The sequence below is a fragment of the Scyliorhinus canicula genome, chromosome 3 (genome assembly GCF_902713615.1).
Source record: "Scyliorhinus canicula chromosome 3, sScyCan1.1, whole genome shotgun sequence".
Taxonomy (NCBI): Eukaryota; Metazoa; Chordata; class Chondrichthyes; order Carcharhiniformes; family Scyliorhinidae; genus Scyliorhinus; species Scyliorhinus canicula.
In genome coordinates, this window is record NC_052148.1 from 193,907,438 (window position 1) to 193,925,701 (window position 18,264).

Here is an 18,264-nt window from a genome sequence, read left to right on the forward strand (position 1 = left end):
ACAGTAACCACAGACACATAACCTCTGCTCACTGTCAAGGATGTGACATATGGCAATTCCTGCCACATAGGGACAATTTCAATATCTTAGAACATAGAACATAGAACATTACAGCGCAGTACGGGCCCTTCGGCCCTCGATGTTGCGCCGACCCGTGAAACCATCTGAAGCCTATCTGACCTACACTATTCCATTTTCATCCATATGTCTATCCAGTGACCACTTAAATGCCCTTAAAGTTGGCGAGTCTACTACTGTTGCAGGCAGGGCGTTCCACACCCCTACTACTCTCTGAGTAAAGAAACTGCCTCTGACATCTGTCCTATATCTACCACCCCTCAATTTAAAGCTATGTCCCCTCGTCTTGGTCATCACCATCCGAGGAAAAAAACTCTCACTGTCCACCCTATCTAACCCTCTGACTATCTTATATGTCTCTATTAAGTCACCTCTCAGCCTTCTCCTCCCTAACGAAAACAACCTCAAGTCCCTGAGCCTTTCCTCGTAAGACCTTCCCTCCATACCAGGCAACATCCTAGTATATCTCCTCTGAACCCTTTCCAAAGCTTCCACATCCTTCCTATCATGTGGTGACCAGAACTGCACGCAGTACTCCAGGTGCGGCCGCACCAGAGTTTTGTACAGCTGCTGCATGACCTCGTGGCTCCGAAACTCAATCCCCCTACTGATAAAGGCTAGCACACCATATGCCTTCTTAACAGCCCTATTAACCTGGGTGGCAACTTTCAGGGATTTATGTACCTGGATGCCGAGATCTCTCTGTTCATCTACACTACCAAGAATCTTGCCATTAGCCCAGTACTCTGCATTCCTGTTACTCCTTCCAAAGTGAAACACCTCACACTTTTCCGCATTAAACTCTATCTGCCACCTCTCAGCCCAGCTCTGCAGCTTATCTATGTCCCTCTGTAACCTATAACATCCTTCAGCACTATCCACAACTCCACCGACCTTCGTGTCATCTGCAAATTTACTAACCCATCCTTCTACACCCTCTTCCAGGTCATTTATAAAAATGACAAACAGCAGTGGCCCCAAAACAGATCCTTGCGGTACACCACTAGTAACTGAACTCCAGGATGAACATTTGCCATCAACCACCACCCTCTGTCTTCTTTCAGCTAGCCAATTACTGATCCAAACCGCTGAATCACCTTCAATCCCATACTTCCGTATTTTCTGCAACAGCCTACCGTGGGGAACCTTATCAAACGCCTTACTGAAATCCATATACACCACATCAACCGCTTTACCCTCATCCACCTGTTTGGTCACCTTCTCAAAAAACTCAATAAGGTTTGTGAGGCATGACCTACCCTTCACAAAACCGTGTTGACTATCGCTAATCAACTTGTTCTTTTCAAGATGATTATAAACCCTATCTCTTATAACCTTTTCCAACATTTTACCCACAACCGAAGTGGGGCTCACAGGTCTATAATTACCAGGGTTGTCTCTACTCCCCTTCTTGAACAAGGGGAAAACATTTGCTATCCTTCAGTCTTCCGGCACTATTCCTGTCGACAAAGACGACATAAAGATCAAGGACAAAGGCTCTGCAATCTCCTCCTTGGCTTCCCAGAGAATCCTAGGATAAATCCCATCTGGCCCAGGGGACTTATCTATTTTTACACTTTCCAAAATTGCTAACACCTCCTCCTTGTGAACCTCAATCCCATCTAACCTGGTCGACTGTACCTGAGTATTCCCCTCGACAACATTGTCTTTCTCCAGTGTAAACGCTGACGAAAAATATCCATTTAACGCTTCCCCTATCTTCTCTGATTCCACACACAACTTTCCACTACTATCCTTGATTGGCCCTAATCTTACTCTAGTCATTCTTTTGTTCCTGATATACCTATAGAAAGCCTTAGGGTTTTCCTTGATCCTATCCGTCAACGACTTGTCGTGTCCTCTCCTCGCTCTTATTAACTCTCCCTTCAGGTCCTTCCTGGCTAATTTGTAACTCTCAAGTGCCCTAACTGAGCCTTCATGTCTCATCCTAACATAAGCCTTCTTCTTCCTCTTGACAAGTGCTTCAACTTCCTTAGTAAACCACGGTTCCCTTGCTCGACAACTTCTTCCCTGCCTGACAGGTACATACTTATCAAGGACACGCAGTAGCTGTTCCTTGAAAAAGCTCCACATTTCGATTGTACCCATCCCCTGCAGTTTCCTTCCCCATCCTATACATCCTAAATCTTGCCGAATAGCATCATAATTGCCTTTCCCCCCAGCTATAATTCTTGCCTTGCGGTATATACCTATCCCTGCCCATCGTTAAGTAAACATAACCGAATTGTGATCACTATCACCAAAGTGCTCACCTACATCTAAATCTAACACCTGGCCGGGTTCATTACCCAGTACCAAATCCAATGTGGCATCGCCCCTTGTTGGCCTGTCTACATACTGTGTCAGAAAACCCTGCACACACTGCACAAAAACTGACCCATCTATAGTACTCGAACTATAGTATTTCCAGTCAATATTATCAATATCTTGATAAAGATGTTGTAGTGAATTGAAAGGTATTGCAGTTTCATTTGTTATACACTGTCCCAAATAAATGTGTCATCAAAAGCATATTTTCCTAATTTCTATAAAGTGATCACATGGAGAAGAGACAACTGTGCATTTCACACAAGCACCACAAAGCAGAAAACTACTATATACATGAAAGATCCAACTTTTAACAAGGTGGTGCATAAAATCTCAATGAATATTAAGGAATTCTAGCACTTAATTTGTTTTTTAATAACATTTTTTGCAGAATTAAATATCGCATAGTAAAGGATCTTTTAGGAAAGAGTGATCATAACAATGGAATTTCACATTCAGTTTGACAGTGAGAAAAGTGAAATAAAGGCAAAAAGGTATAAAGGCAGAGTTGGCTCAGTGGAATGAGCAAATCGATTAAAAGAGAAGATAACAGAGAAGTGGTACAGATATTTGAGGTATTTCATAACTCCCAACATATAATTTATAGAATTTACAGTGCAGGAGGCTATTCGCCTATCGAGTCTGCACCGGCCCTTGGAACGAGCACCCCACCTAAGCCCATACCGCCACCCCATCCCCGTAACCTGGCAACCCCACCCAACCTATTTGGACACCAAGGGCAATTTAGCATGGCCAATCCACCTGCACATCTTTGCACTGTGGGAGGAAACCGGAGCACCCGGAGGAAACCCACGCAGACACAGGGAGAATGTGCAAACTCCGCAGAGCAGTGACCCAAGCAGGGAATCAAACATGGGACCCTGGAGCTGTGAAGCAACTGTGCTAACCACTGCGCTACCGTGCCCCCCCTCTCCCCGCTATTCCTTTAATGAAGAAAGATGCTTTCAAAGGATGCGCCATCTGTGGCTAACAAATGAAGTTAAGGACGGCATCAAATTGAAAGAAAAGACAAATGCGGAGATTAGTGGTAGGCCAGAAGATTGAAATGTTTTAGAAACCAGCAAAATATGTCTAAAATAATAGAGAGAAATTGGAGTATTAGAGAAAACTAGCAATAAAAATAAAAGCAGCTAGTAAAAGCTTGTACAAGTATATAATGTCATGAAGCATGCTGACGTTATCTGCAAGCATATCCCAACTTGGAACACCGATTCATGGGGTTGAATAGTTTTGTTTTGCTTCGGTGTGAGGAGATAAGTGAACCCCAGTGAGAATAAATAGCCCAGTTGGCATGTAACAGTTATTAAAGATTATTTATTGCACACAAATAGGACTTTTCTACTCTCACACAATTAAGATATATGAGTTACTAAATACACAGTTTACATAGAACGTACCCGTTGTTACAAAATATATCTACGATACCTGAACACTGTAAGACTTCCCCAAACAACATCCAGATTGAATAACCAGCTATAGTTACCACATAGTACAAGGATGATACTTAAATCTGGGAATGGCTTTTTTTCTTGTCCAGTGATATTTTAAAACTGATGTTTTGAAGGTTTTCTGCACTGCCTTGGCTCTAAGACTTAGAAGCTTGTTTGTTGTAAACTTGGCCTTCAGACTTGGTGGCTGGAAACTGGTCTGTCTGCTTTTGGAGACTGCTAGATGTTGACTGCGTCTCCTGGCTTCTCAGAGTCTGGGCAATTATATATTTGTTGTTCTTTGATTATGCCTTCTCTGTACGCAGCTGTCTGCCCCATCAACTTCCTTGACTATACATTAACATATGTATATCTCATGGACTTTCCCATTCATCCATGATTTGTTTCTCTTTCATAAGCTAGTCAAGCTTGATTATTATCTAAACTGCCATTCTAAACCCATTACTGGGGTTACACATACCAATCAAGGGTATTTGAACACTGTCTACTGCTGTCTCCAGGCACTCATGAGAATAAGAAGGAACAAGAGTAGCCGAAGTGAACATTTGTCCCTCAAGAGGGTGAGACTGGGAAATTAATAATGCGAAATGAATGGTGGAGGCTTTGAACAAGTATCTTGCATCTGTCATCACAGTAGACGACACAGAAAGTATCCTAAGAACAGCAGAAAATTTGGAGTCAAAAAGGAAGGGAGGACTTAAAACAATTACTATCACTAGAGGGAAAATAATGGGAAAACTAATGGAACTTAAGGCTAACAAGTCCCCTCGACCTGACATCTTAAAAGAAATGGCTGCAGAGACGGTGGATGGAATTTTTCCAAAAAATGCAGTGTCAATCTTCGTGCAAAAAACTAGTGCAATTCCTGCTAGCCCCGACAGCATGATTCGGATCACACTTTTGAGGCACTTTGAGAAAAATTATTTTCCCCATGTGAAAAATACCATCCCTGAGGTGTGAAGCATCTGATTTGCCCACACCGGGGCTCATCTGAGAAGTTTAATCAAGCTGCATTTAAATGGCTCCACAGCACTTTTTCTCATTCAAGCCAAGAGCTTGGCAATGAGGAAGGCTGTGCCATGATTCACGGAGGGGCCCTTCACCTGTACGCTGGATGCTATGGAAGAGATGTAGGCAACAATATATTCTCGAGCTGGCAAGAGACCCTCCAGCAATACAATGAACCCCACCTGGGAGATGGTCTCAGCACTGGGCAATGCCAGCAGCCTTCACAAGAGGACAGAGGTGTAATGTTGCAAGGCGATGAACGACCTACTCCATTCTGTAAGGGTAAGTGCTCCCTATATTCTCCTTTCACTCAATCGTGCCGTCAACCCTCGGAATGTCATCTGAACCCCACATGCTGTCACATAGCAGGGACCAGCACCTGACCTCCCACAAGCACACTCACACCCCGGCACTCTTCCTCAGAACCCCTCCCTGCTTGCGTGCAGTGCCCACATATGTCATGTATCATCGACATCTGACCTCCCTCCAGGCGGCCATCTCCCATCATCCCCATTTGTGTTTCTGCAGGAAAAGCTTGCCCACAACCACTGCCCCGACTCCTTTTGAGGAGATAGCCCAGCAGCACGCAGAAAAGGAGCTGGTTCTGCCCAGTGCTGAGAGCGAGGTGAGCCTGCGTGAGGAGCCGCCACACGTTCATCCAGATGACCAATATCAAGTGAGTTGTGTGTCCCAGACCACACAATCCGGCCATGTACTAATCCATGTTCCTTTCCTTGCAGGAAGATTGCCCGATCAGCCAGATCCGTCCACCAGCAGTGTCCACCACCCACCCTCGTCATGAGCCCAGACGAGATGTCGAAGGAGGACAGCGAAGAAGAATTAAGGCATTCTGGTGAGTACCACATTGGTTCTGATGCACATCAGTGGAGGCAGGGACGACCAGTGATCGAACAGTCAGAGGTCTGCTGGATACCAGGACTCAACTGTGTCCCAGCCAGGTGCCATGCCTCTGGACACATTCATCCCTCAGCTTGAGATGCAAAGGCAGAGCTGGGAATCGAGGAAGGGATATCTGCACCACACTGCAGCTAAAGGCTCAATGGAGGAGTCCCAAAGCTTTCTGTCACAGCAGATGGTGCCGGCAACGTGCGGCATCCAGCCCAACACTGCAAAGGTGGTGTCTGCAGTGGAAAGCCTGTGCTCAAGGTCAGAGCCATGTTGGTGGAACTTTCAAGCATGGCTCAGTCCCCCACGTCAATGGCTGAGTGCTTCAACTGGATGGTTCAGACAATGGTAGGCCTCCAGAACTGGCAGTGCCAGATGAAGCTAAGGCATCAGGGAGATCACTGCAGCTGCCTGTCCCTCCCATGGAGAAACCCAGGAGCGCACAAGCACCTGGAGGGATGGGATCCACTAGAGGAGATCTGGCAAGCGCCCAACCAATCTGAATCCCACTCTTCTGCCCCCCCCCCCCCATTTCTGAGACAGGCTCAAGCAGATAGAACTGGGTGAGGCTACAACACCAGCACCACTCCAAAGCAGGCCGGGCTCTCCAATGCTCACCACTCCAGATGACGTCCGCCGAAATCTCAGAAGGCAGCCCAGTGCATTGGAGGCAGCCCAGGGCATGGAAGGCAGCAGGGCATGGAAGGCAGCAGGGCATGGAAGGTAGCAGGGCATGGAAGGCAGCAGGGCATGGAAGGTAGCAGGGCATGGAAGGTAGCAGGGCATGGAAGGCAGGAGGGCATGGAAGGCAGGAGGGCATGGAAGGCAGCAGGGCAGGGTAGGCAGCAGCGTGCCTCCACCTCTGATGTGCATCCTGGGAGCATACCTAGACATAGTGGGAGGGTTCGCAAGCCGAAGGAATTGGAGGAGCTCAGCGTGGGCATGGGTGAAGGTAGGCACTGGGACATTGTCATTTGTCACATTAAATCTCAGCAGGCTCATCCTTCGCTTCCTCTGGCACACCCTCCTCATCCGAGCAAACATGCCACTCCTTGGGATTTTCCTCAGGAAACTCCTCATCCTGCTGCAGAGTCAGGTGTTGGAGAGCAGACCACGAGAATGTGAGCGAACGTCTGGGGCTGTATTGTCGGGCCCCATCCGACCTGTCAAGGCAGCGGAACCGCATCTTCCAACAGGCCAATGCACCATGCGATGACAGCTTGGATCCCACTAAGCACCTCATTGTACCTGATCGCCGCAGCGGTCTGTGGTCTCTGCACTGGCATCATCAGCCAGGACCTGAGGTGATATCCGTTGTTTCCAAAGAGCCATCCCTGTGCCTGGGTATCCATCGAAGATTACAGGGATCTGCGACTGGCCGAGGATGTAGATGTCATGCAATCTCCCTGGAAAACGGGCACACACATGCATGAAATGCATTCAGTGGTCACAAACCAATTGGAAATTGAGAGACAGTAGAACCGCTTCCGGTTGATGAAGGGAACTCCCTGGTGTCATGCGGCAAGGAGTGCGACAGGGGTGCAGTCTATCACCCCTTGTAGCCACCAAAGTTGGCCATTCCCTCAATACAAAATGGAGGAACGCAAAGCTTGCAGGTTAAAATGGACAAAGTTTGCAGCACAAGCAGGCTGCACCAAGCCAATGTGTATTCTGTCTGCTAAGAGAGCAGACAGCACCGAAACGAATATTCCGCATACTAATGAGGTCCGGGATAGTTAATGAAATGAAATGAAATGAAATGAAATGAAAATCGCTTATTGTCACGAGTAGACTTCAATGAAGTTACTGTGAAAAGCCCCTGGTCGCCACATTCCGGCGCCTGTCCGGGGAGGCTGGTACGGGAATCGAACCGTGCTGCTGGCCTGCCTTGGTCTGCTTTAAAAGCCAGCGATTTAGCTGAGTGAGCTAAACCAGCCCCTAGTGAGCTAAACCAGCCCCTAGTAATGGAACGATCCCAGGGACAATGGACACAAATAGGGAAGTGATTGCAACAGTGTGTGGGAAACCAGACACCCCGGCACCAGCGGGGTTCGAAAACAAAGAACCTGAAGGCCCGCCCAGTAGCCGAGGGACAGCCTCAGTATTGGGGGGATTCAAACAAATAGATTGGGAAAGACCCAATTGATTTCCAGCAGGTAGCGGTCCGTGCAAAAGGGCGCGAAGCCCTAGGACCTATAAAAGACAGGTCCCGAACTTAGTTTGTTCTTCTTGACCAGCCCTCCTCTCTTGACCAGCCCTCTCGACCAGCTTTTACCGAAGAAGACCTTGACCGAGAGAGAGAAGAGGTTTGGGACAGCAGCCGCCAGCAAGTAAGTGTCTCACAACGATCGCTACCAGAGATAGACACTCCTGACCCCTTTTTAACCCGTACCAACTTGAAGTCTGCGGACCAGTGCAGAGCAAGAGGCCTTGTCCCCTGATCCGGCAGTTCCTTTAAGATAAGTATTGGTTTATATAGTGGTAGGAATAGTTTAGTCATCTTAGCGTGTGCATGAGTAGATTATAATTGTATTATAATAAACTCATTTGTTCGAACTTACTAATTGGTGTATGGTTTTATTGCTTTGAACTTGACCTTGAAACTTGTGGCGGTATCTTAATGATACCTGGCGACTATACTGGGGCTGGTTTAGCTCACTAAATCGCTGGCTTTTAAAGCAGACAAAGCAGGCCAGCAGCACGGTTCGATTCCCGTACCAGCCTCCCAGGACAGGCGCCGGAATGTGGCGACTAGGGGCTTTTCACAGTAACTTCATTGAAGCCTACTCGTGACAATAAGCGATTTTCATTTTAATTTTTCATTTCCAGAGCTAAGTAACGAAACAGAGCCAAATCAAGTGTTAAGCACACTCACCCAGAACGAGCAACATCCTGCACCTTTGGCAGACCAGCTATGTGCCCAAACCCTGTAGCCCTCTCATCCTGCCAAGCCTGTTCAGGTCAAAGTGGATGTAGTCCAGAGCCCATGCATTCAGTGCAGCCATCACCTCATGGATGCAGTAATGGGGCTTCATGGTGACACAATGGTTAGCACTGCTGCCTCACAGCACCAGGGACACAGGCTCTATTTCGACCTTGGAAGGCCGTATGGAGTTTACACATTCTCCCCATGTCTGCGTAGGTTTATTCCAGGTGTTCCAGTTTTCTCCTACAGTCCAAAGATGTGCAGGTTAGCTAGATTGGCCATGCTAAATTGCCCCGCACACTTTCGGTATGAAATATCACAGAGATCCTCCGTGGAGCCTTGGTGTAGAAGCTGAGGACTGCCGTGACGTTGGCAGCCGCAGGGAGTGAGTGTCCCCCACTGCCACGTGACGTCAAGTCCACACATTCTTAAGATGGAGTCTTCAACCACAGATGGCCTCACGGTAGCATGGTGGTTAGCATCAATGCTTCACAGCTCCAGGGTCCCAGGTTCGATTCCCGGCTGGGTCACTGTCTGTGTGGAGTCTGCACGTCCTCCCCGTGTGCGCGTGGGTTTCCTCCGGGTGCTCCGGTTTCCTCCCACAGTCCAAAGATGTGCGGGTTAGGTGGATTGGTCATGCTAAATTGCCCGTAGTGTAAGGTTAATGGGGGGATTGTTGGGTTACGGGTATACGGGTTACGTGGGTTTAAGTGGGGTGATCATTGTTCGGCACAACATCGAGGGCCGAAGGGCCTGTTCTGTGCTGTGCTGTACTGTTCTACTGTTCTATGGTGTCAGACAGCTCCATGAGGGACACACAAGTCCGATAGATCCTTGGGCTTCTTCGGCTCCTTTGCACTCCCTGCACGGCAGATGCAGCTTCCAGCCCCTGATCCTAATCTACGGTCCTCTGGTCTTATTCTGTAGGGTCTTCCCTCGGAGCCGCTGCACATTGCTGCTGGAGTATGTGCACAGAGTGAGAGAATCTTAGAGAGCGAGAGAGAGACAGATTGGTGTCACAGCGTCTAACCATCATTATCGCCACTGACCTGGATGCAGCCAGTCGCCAGTCCCAGAGCTTCGCCGGCAGCTAGTACACACTTACAGCTCAAGTGCACTCCCCTCTTGAGAATATGATTATCACCCACTTAGCTTTCTGCCTGGGTTTCCCCTCCCTAATCACCTACACTGAGTGGTCTTACAGGAGGGTCCTGTGCCCCCTCATCCTGACTGGCGAAGGTCAACTGTATGGTTATGTCTGCTGGATCCTTACTGGCAAGTGTTGGGGGCTTGGCAGAGAGGCGGCCCCATTGCCTCTTGGTCGTGTGCCACCAAGCTTTGAGCCTTGAACCATTGGGATTCATCCCTTTCTTTGACTTTGATCATTTCTCAAGTCAGTGTCTTTCTGGGGAGCCAATTAAACATCTTGAATCACAGACGCTGAGACTGTGGGGAGCTGACATTGCTAAGGGTTAACTCTTGATGGCTAATTAGTGTCATGAGCACAAGTATCCAGAATGTTAATGGGCATAATTGCTTTCTGCTTCAGGGAGAGCCAGAGATAATAGACACCCTTCTTTGTCAGGCTGCATCATTCAGAGATCTCATTGTCTTGCCTCAACACAAGCCTCCTGGACAGCTACTCCATAGGTTGAGCCCCCACCCCACCCCCGGAAACACCGGATGGACACCATGTTGCTTTCTCTTTTGCGGTCTCATCCACCCAGCCCATTGGCCTGGCTCCATGACTTTCATTAAACTCCACCCCCCACCCCACATGCCCCACAGTCACATGTGTCCCACACTCCCATGCCATTGACAGCATATTCACACAACACCGAAAGCATACTCACACAGCATTGAACACAGACTCCCGGACTACCAACACCAACCGCGAACCCAATGCTCCCCACGGATAGTTTTATGCCCTAACAGCTGTCCTCTTCTTCATCTCCCACCCCTCAACCCCCTCCAGACATCCCTGAACTCCACCCACACCCAACCCATGACTCACCCACCCACCCCCGATGCCCCACCTCCACCCCCCCCAAACACTCCCACCCCTCGAAATCCCCCTGACACCCATCGCCAGAGCTGCCCAGCAGTTTCTGTCTGCTTGGAGTCCCTGGTGTTCAGCAGAGATTCAAGTTCATGCTGATCAGGTTCATGCACTTCCTGGGCGTAAACCTGATCACGTCATTGGAGAGGGCCTGGGCCAATCGCATTACATAAATCCCATTTTTGGTCTCTCACAATATTTAGCGCCCATGACAGGCTCTGTGCCCACGGCTAATGGTCCATTAAATCGCGCCCAGTAAATGAATTGGTCGTAATCTTCCAAAATTCCCCAGTTTCTGTAAAGGTCCCTGCGGATTGGAAAATCACAAATTCAAGAAAGGAGGGGGGGAAAATCAGGAATCTATAGACCAGTTTAGCCTAGTGTCTGTAATTGGGAAAATGCTAAAATCCATCACTGAACAGGTACATAGCAGGACATACAGAAAATCATAATACTGTTGGTCACTGTGGTTTTGCAATAGGGAAATCATGTTTGACTAATCTGTTAAGAGTTCTTTGAGGACATAACAAACAGGGTGGATAAGTGGAACCACTTTTTGTATTTCCAAGAGACAGTCAGTAAGGAGTCAGGTAATTTATGATGCTGGGGTTAAGTGGACAGAGGACTGGCTAACTAAAAGGCAACTGAGAATTGGTGTAAATGGGTAATTTTTAGGATGGCGAACTGTAAATAGTGGAGAGTCACAGGATCAGTTCTGGGGCCTCAACTATGATCTCTATGATTGTATAACCGACTGTACTGTAGCCAAATCTGCTGAAAACAAAGTTTTGTGGTCCCGAGCTCCGAGGCAGCAATAGCTGACATGGAGCTTGGAATTATTACTGACAGCTGCGAGGCCCATTTAAATTTTTGGTAGGTGTGGCCGAATGGACTGCTCTGAGGACTGACTACTGCTATAAAAAAAAGCCTGTGAAAAAGGCATTTGGGTTTTTCTGCAGAAACCCAGCCTTTTCATGAACCCCCCCCTCCCATGATCAACCCAACTCCTGTTCCCCCACTCCCCCCACCCCCACCCACCCAACAACTGAACCCTTCTCCACACCCAACCCCACCTTGCAACTCAACAACTCTCATAACCCCCAGAACAGCGGCAGGCCATACCTACAGCCGGAGGCGATCCCGTGAGGGGTTTCCCCTCTACAAAGTGATGTGGAGATGCTAGCGTTGGACTGGAGCGGGCACAGTAAGTAGTCTTACAACGCCAGATTAAAGTCCAACAGGTTTATTTGGAATCACTAGCTTTTGGAGCGTAGCTCCTTCATCAGGTGAGTGAACAGGTAGGTTACACAAACACAACTTATAAAGACAAAGCCAACGATGCAAAATGATACTTTGAATGCGAGTCTTTGCAGGTAATTAAATCTTAAACTCCAGATGGTGCGACTGGAGAGAGGTGTGAATTGTCGCAAACCAGGACAGTTGGTAGGATTTTGCTAGCCCAGGCCAGATGGTGGGGGGTTAACTGTAGTGTGACATGAATCCAAGGTCCTGGTTGAGACCGTACTCATGCGTGCGGAACTTGGCTATAAGTTTCTGCTTGGCGATTCTGCGTTGCGTGCGCCCTGACACAATTGACACCTCTTTAACCTGTGATTATCCCTCTCTCCAGCCGCACTGTCTGGACCTGTAAAGCCTCAATTATCTGCAAAGACTCGCATTCAGAAATCATGGAGAACATCAGCTCCATGCAGGCGAGGAAGGCACCGGGACCCGACGGGTTCCCGGCGGACCTCTACAAAAAATTCGCACCAGTCCTGGCCCCACACCTAAGGGACATGTTCGCGGACTCACTGGCAGGGGGCACCCTGCCCCCAATGCTTGCGCAGGCCACAATCTCACTAATACCCAAAAAAGATAAAGACCTAACGGAATGTGGATCATACAGTCAAATTTCACGGCAGAACGTGGATGCGAAAATACTCGCAAAGGTCCTGGCCAAAAGGCTGGAGGGCTGCGTGCCAGAGGTGGTCGCAGAGGACCAAACGGGCTTTGTCAAGGGTAGGCAGCTCACAGCGAACATCAAGCGGCTACTGAATGTAATAATGACCCCCCCCCCCCATCCCGGGGATAGAACACCAGAGGTGATCGTCTCCCTGGACGCAGAAAAGGCCTATGACAGAGTCGAATGGAGCTACCTCCTCGAGGTACTGGAATGGTTTGGACTAGGAGCGGGGTTCACCGCCTGGGTGAGGCTCCTGTACAACGCTCCCAAAGCGAGTGTCCGAACTAACATCACCAGCTCTGAATACTTCCATCTACAGAGAGGAACAAGTCAGGGCTGCCCCCTGTCCCCACTCTTGTTCGCGCTAGCGATCGAACCCCTGGCAATAGCCCTGCGGGACGCAAAGAGCTGGAAGGGAATCTGGAGAGCAGACAGAGAGCACAGAGTCGCACTCTATGCAGTTGACCTGCTCCTTTATGTCTCGAAGCCACAGGAGGGACTGAAGGTGATACTGCAAACACTGAAAGAGTTTGGAACCTTCTCGGGCTACAGAAGGGTGCTGAAACCAATGATTGGGGGGGGGGGGGGGGGGGAGAGGAGAGAGGAGGAGGAGGAAGTGGGGATATCATAGGCCGATCCAGGGGGCAGCAAAATGTACATAGTTAGTCAAATGAAGGACAAAACAAACCTCTCTGTAAAATAAAGCAAATTAGCGTGGGCAAGAAAAATGTAATGTATATAAGTAACAGTAAGAAGTCTTACAACACCAGGTTAAAGTCCAACAGGTTTGTTTCAAACACGAGCTTTCGGAGCACGGCTCCTTCTTCAGGTGAATGGAAAGGCTTGTTCCAGAAATGTTTATATAGACACAGTCAGAGATGCCCCGGAATGCGAGCACCTGCAGGCAATCAAATCATCAAAGATGCAGAGAGAGAGGTAACTCCAGGTTAAAGAGGTGTGAATTGTCCCAAGCCAGTTCAGTCGGTAGGCCTCTGCAAGTCCAGGCTTGTTGGTGGGGGCCGAATGTAATGCGACATGAATCCCAGATCCCGGTTGAGTCCGCATGGAAACCAAGAGAGAGGCCATATTCTCAACTTGCGCTCAGGACACAGCAGACCAGCTGCGGAACACCGCCAAACAGATGAGACAGCAATACTATGCCACCTACATGCACACCAAGAACAGGAAGCTTGAGAAACTTGGCATCACCACCAGCAGCAATCAAGCTTCTCCCGGTACAACAGTCGAAAACAATACAGGGAAATCCATTGTCAACTTGTCAGACTACACCCTTCAACCAGACGAAATCGAAGTCCTCAGCAGAGGGCTCAATTTCTGCACCACCACCAAAATGGACCCCATCAGTCTCGCGGCAGATACGGAGGAATTCATCAGGCGAATGAGGCTCCGGGAATTCTTCCACAGACCCCAAGAGGCCGACAGCGAACCCAGGGACACGACCAATGAACCGGAACAGCAGACCGCGAGATCTGCAGTGCAGCAACCGAAAAGGAGTCAAATTGGACCCCTCCGGAAGGCCGCTGCCCTAGACTCGACATGTATGCTCAAGCCGTCAGAAGTCGTGTCAATGCCAGATTCATCACTCGCAATCACAAGGCAGCCTCAAACGTCACCCAAGCACAACGCAACGCCATCCGCACTCTCAAGACCAACCGCAACATCGTCATCAAACCAGCAGACAAAGGAGGGGCCACCGTCATACTGAACAGAACAGACTACTGCAAAGAAGTATACCGACAACTCGACAACCAGGAACACTACAGGCAGTTACCCGCAGATCCAACCAAGGAACACATCCGCCAACTCAGCAGACTGATCAAGACCTTAGATCCAGACCTTCAGAACACCCTACGTGCTCTCATCCCACGTAATCCCCGCATTGGAGATCTCTACTGCCTCCCGAAAATACACAAGGCCAACACACCAGGCCGTCCTATCGTTTCAGGCAATGGGACCCTGTGTGAGAACCTCTCTGGCCACATCGAGGGCATCTTGAAACCCATCGTACAAGGTACACCCAGCTTCTGTCGCGACACGACGGACTTCCTACAGAAACTCAGCACCCATGGACCAGTTGAACCAGGAACATTCCTCGTCACAATGGATGTCTCGGCACTCTACACCAGCATCCCCCATGACGACGGCATTGCTGCAACAGCCTCAGTCCTCAACACCGACAACTGCCAATCTCCAGACGCAATTCTGCAACTCATCCGTTTCATTCTAGACCACAACGTCTTCACCTTCGACAACAAATTCTTCATCCAGACGCACGGAACAGCCATGGGGACCAAATTTGCACCTCAATATGCCAACATCTTCATGCACAAGTTTGAACAGGACTTCCTCACCACACAGGACTTTCAACCGATGCTATACACCAGATACATCGATGACATTTTTTTCCTTTGGACCCACGGCGAGACATCACTGAAACGACTACACGATGACATCAATAAGTTCCATCCCACCATCAAACTCACCATGGACTATTCTCCAAATTCAGTTCCATTCTTGGACACACTCGTCTCCATCAAGGACGGTCACCTCAGCACCTCGCTTTACCGCAAGCCCACAGATAATCTCACGATGCTCCACTTCTCCAGCTTTCACCCGAAACACATTAAAGAAGCCATCCCCTATGGACAAGCCCTCCGTATACACAGGATCTGCTCAGACAAGGAGGAGTGCAACAGACACCTACAGATGCTGAAGGATGCCCTCGTACGAACGGGATATGGCGCTCGACTCATTGATCGACAGTTCCACCGCGCCACAGCAAAAAACCGCACCGACCTCCTCAGAAGACAAACACGGGACACCACTGACAGAGTACCCTTCGTCGTCCAGTACTTTCCTGGGGCGGAGAAACTACAACATCTTCTTCGCAGCCTCCAACACATCATCAGCGAGGATGGACATCTTGCCAAGGTCATCCCCACACCCCCACTACTGGCCTTCAAACAACCGCGCAACCTCAAACAAACCATTGTTTGCAGCAAATTACCCAGCCTTCAGAACAGCAACCACAACACCACAAAACCCTACCAGGGTAATCTCTGCAAGACATGCCAGATCATCGACATGGACACCACCATTACACGTGGAAACACCACCCACCAGGTACGCGGCGCATACTCGTGCGACTCGACCAATGTAGTCTACCTCATACGCTGCAGGAAAGGATGTCCCGAAGCGTGGTACATTGGCGAGACCATGCAGACACTGCGACAACGAATAAACGGGCATCGTGCGACTATCAACAGGCAGGACTGTTCCCTTCCAGTTGGGGAACACTTCAGCAGTCAAGGACATTCAGCCTCTGATCTCCGGGTCAGCATTCTACAAGGAGGCCTTCAGGAGACGCGACAACGCAAAATTGCTGAGCAAAAACTTATAGCTAAGTTCCGCACGCATGAATGCGGACTCAACCGGGATCTGGGATTCATGTCGCATTACATTCGGCCCCCACCAACAAGCCTGGACTTGCAGAGGCCTACCGACTGAACTGGCTTGGGACAATTCACACCTCTTTAACCTGGAGTTACCTCTCTCTCTGCATCTTTGATGATTTGATTGCCTGCAGGTGCTCGCATTCCGGGGCATCTCTGACTGTGTCTATATAAACATTTCTGGAACAAGCCTTTCCATTCACCTGAAGAAGGAGCCGTGCTCCGAAAGCTCGTGTTTGAAACAAACCTGTTGGACTTTAACCTGGTGTTGTAAGACTTCTTACTGTGCTCACCCCAGTCCAACGCCGGCATCTCCACATCATATATAAGTAACAACTGTTTATAAATATGAGAAAAGCCAATAAAAAGATTTTCAAAAAAATAAAAAGGCTCGCATTCAAAGTATCATCTTGCATCATTGGCTTTGTCATTATATGATTGTTTGTCTAACCTACCTCTTCACTCACCTGAGGAAGGAGCTGTGCTCCGAAAGTTAGTGATTCCAAATAAACCTGTTGGACTTTAACCTGGTGTTGTAAGACTTCTTACTGTCCTCTACAAATTGGCCTGGTACTGGGACAAAAGGTTATTCTTTAAAATTCTAACCTCTTCAGAGTGCATGAGATGGGATAGCAACGCCTATGTCCATTTAGAATGCATCATCAGTAACACATGCAGAGTCCTCAATATACAGCCAACCAGGAAGTCGGCTCTTGATTGGAGGTCTCTCCGATGATTTCCTTGACGGGTGCCAAATGGTCCTACCCCTTGTTTTTGTTTTTAAAAGGACAAGATTCCACCTGTGAAGGCTTACAAGCCATTGAGAATTCATGTTTAAACATATACTTTTAAATATCCCCAAGATGGACTTCCAAAATTAGAGTTAAACTTGATAAAATCTTGTCAAAGATGGCAATCCTTGGCTCTGGAATAACATAGATACAGCTCCTTACCCCGGAAGGTGTAGCAAGTATTTAATTTGCTCTAAATACGTGCTCCAGTGATATATCAAGAACACTGATGTAGCCTACATAGTACAAAGAACTCCATGAAGTTCAATGTGTAAAAGAGACACAGAGGACAGAAACTATTAATGTGCATCAACTTCTGGCACTATACTTTGGCATAATATATTTTTACATTATATTGTAATTATTAGAAGTATTTCATGTCATTCCAAAATTATTTTTCTGATTGACTAAGTTAAGCTCAAGCTTAAAAATGGCAGGAGATCTCAGACCTGTGTTATGTTCCTCTTGCTCAATGTGTGAGCTCAGGGACGTGGCTGATGTCCCTGGCTCCTTCACGTGCAGGAAGTGTGTCCAGCTGCAGCTCTTGTTAGACCACATGACGGCTGTGGAGCTGCGGATGGACTCACTTTGGAGCATCCGGGATGCTGAAGAGATCGTGGATAGCACGTTTAGCGAATTGGTCACACCACAGATTAGAATTGCTGAGGTAGAAAGGGAATGGGTGACCAAAAGGCAGAGAAAAAGCAGGAAGGCAGTGCAGGTGTCCCCTACGGTCATCTCCCTCCCAAACAGGTATCCCGTTTTGGATAATGTTGGGGGAGATGACGCACCAGGGGAAGGCAGCAGTAGCCAGGTTCATGGCACCGTGGCTGGCTCTGCTGTACAGAAGGGTGGGAAAAAGAGTGGAAGGTCTATAGTCATAGGGGATTCAATTGCAAGCGGAGTAGATAGGCGGTTCTGTGGTCGAAAACAAGACTCCCGAATGGTATGTTGCCTCCCAGGTGCATGGGTCAGGGATGTCTCAGATCGGCTGCAGAACATTCTGAAGGGGGAGGGTGAACACCCAGTAGTCGTGGTGCATATAGGCACCAACGATATAGGTAAAAAATGGGATGAGTTCCTCCAAGCAGAATTCAGGGAGTTAGGAGCCAAGTTAAAAAGTTGGACGTCAGAGGTAGTAATCTCAGGATTGCTACCCGTGCCACGTGGTAGTCAGAGTAGAAATGAAAGAATAGGCAGGATGAATGCTTGGCTTGAGAGATGGTGCAGGAGGGAGGGGTTCAGATTTTTGGGACTTTGGGA

The 18,264-nt window shown here is 48.5% G+C and overlaps 1 protein-coding gene across 5 annotated transcripts in view; it reads right to left on the reverse strand.

Moving 5' to 3' along the window:
• Positions 1 to 18,264, reverse strand: part of slc10a7 (solute carrier family 10 member 7) — a 345,830-nt gene that overhangs the window by 223,057 nt on the left and 104,509 nt on the right. The gene's annotated exons all lie outside the window — the stretch shown is intronic.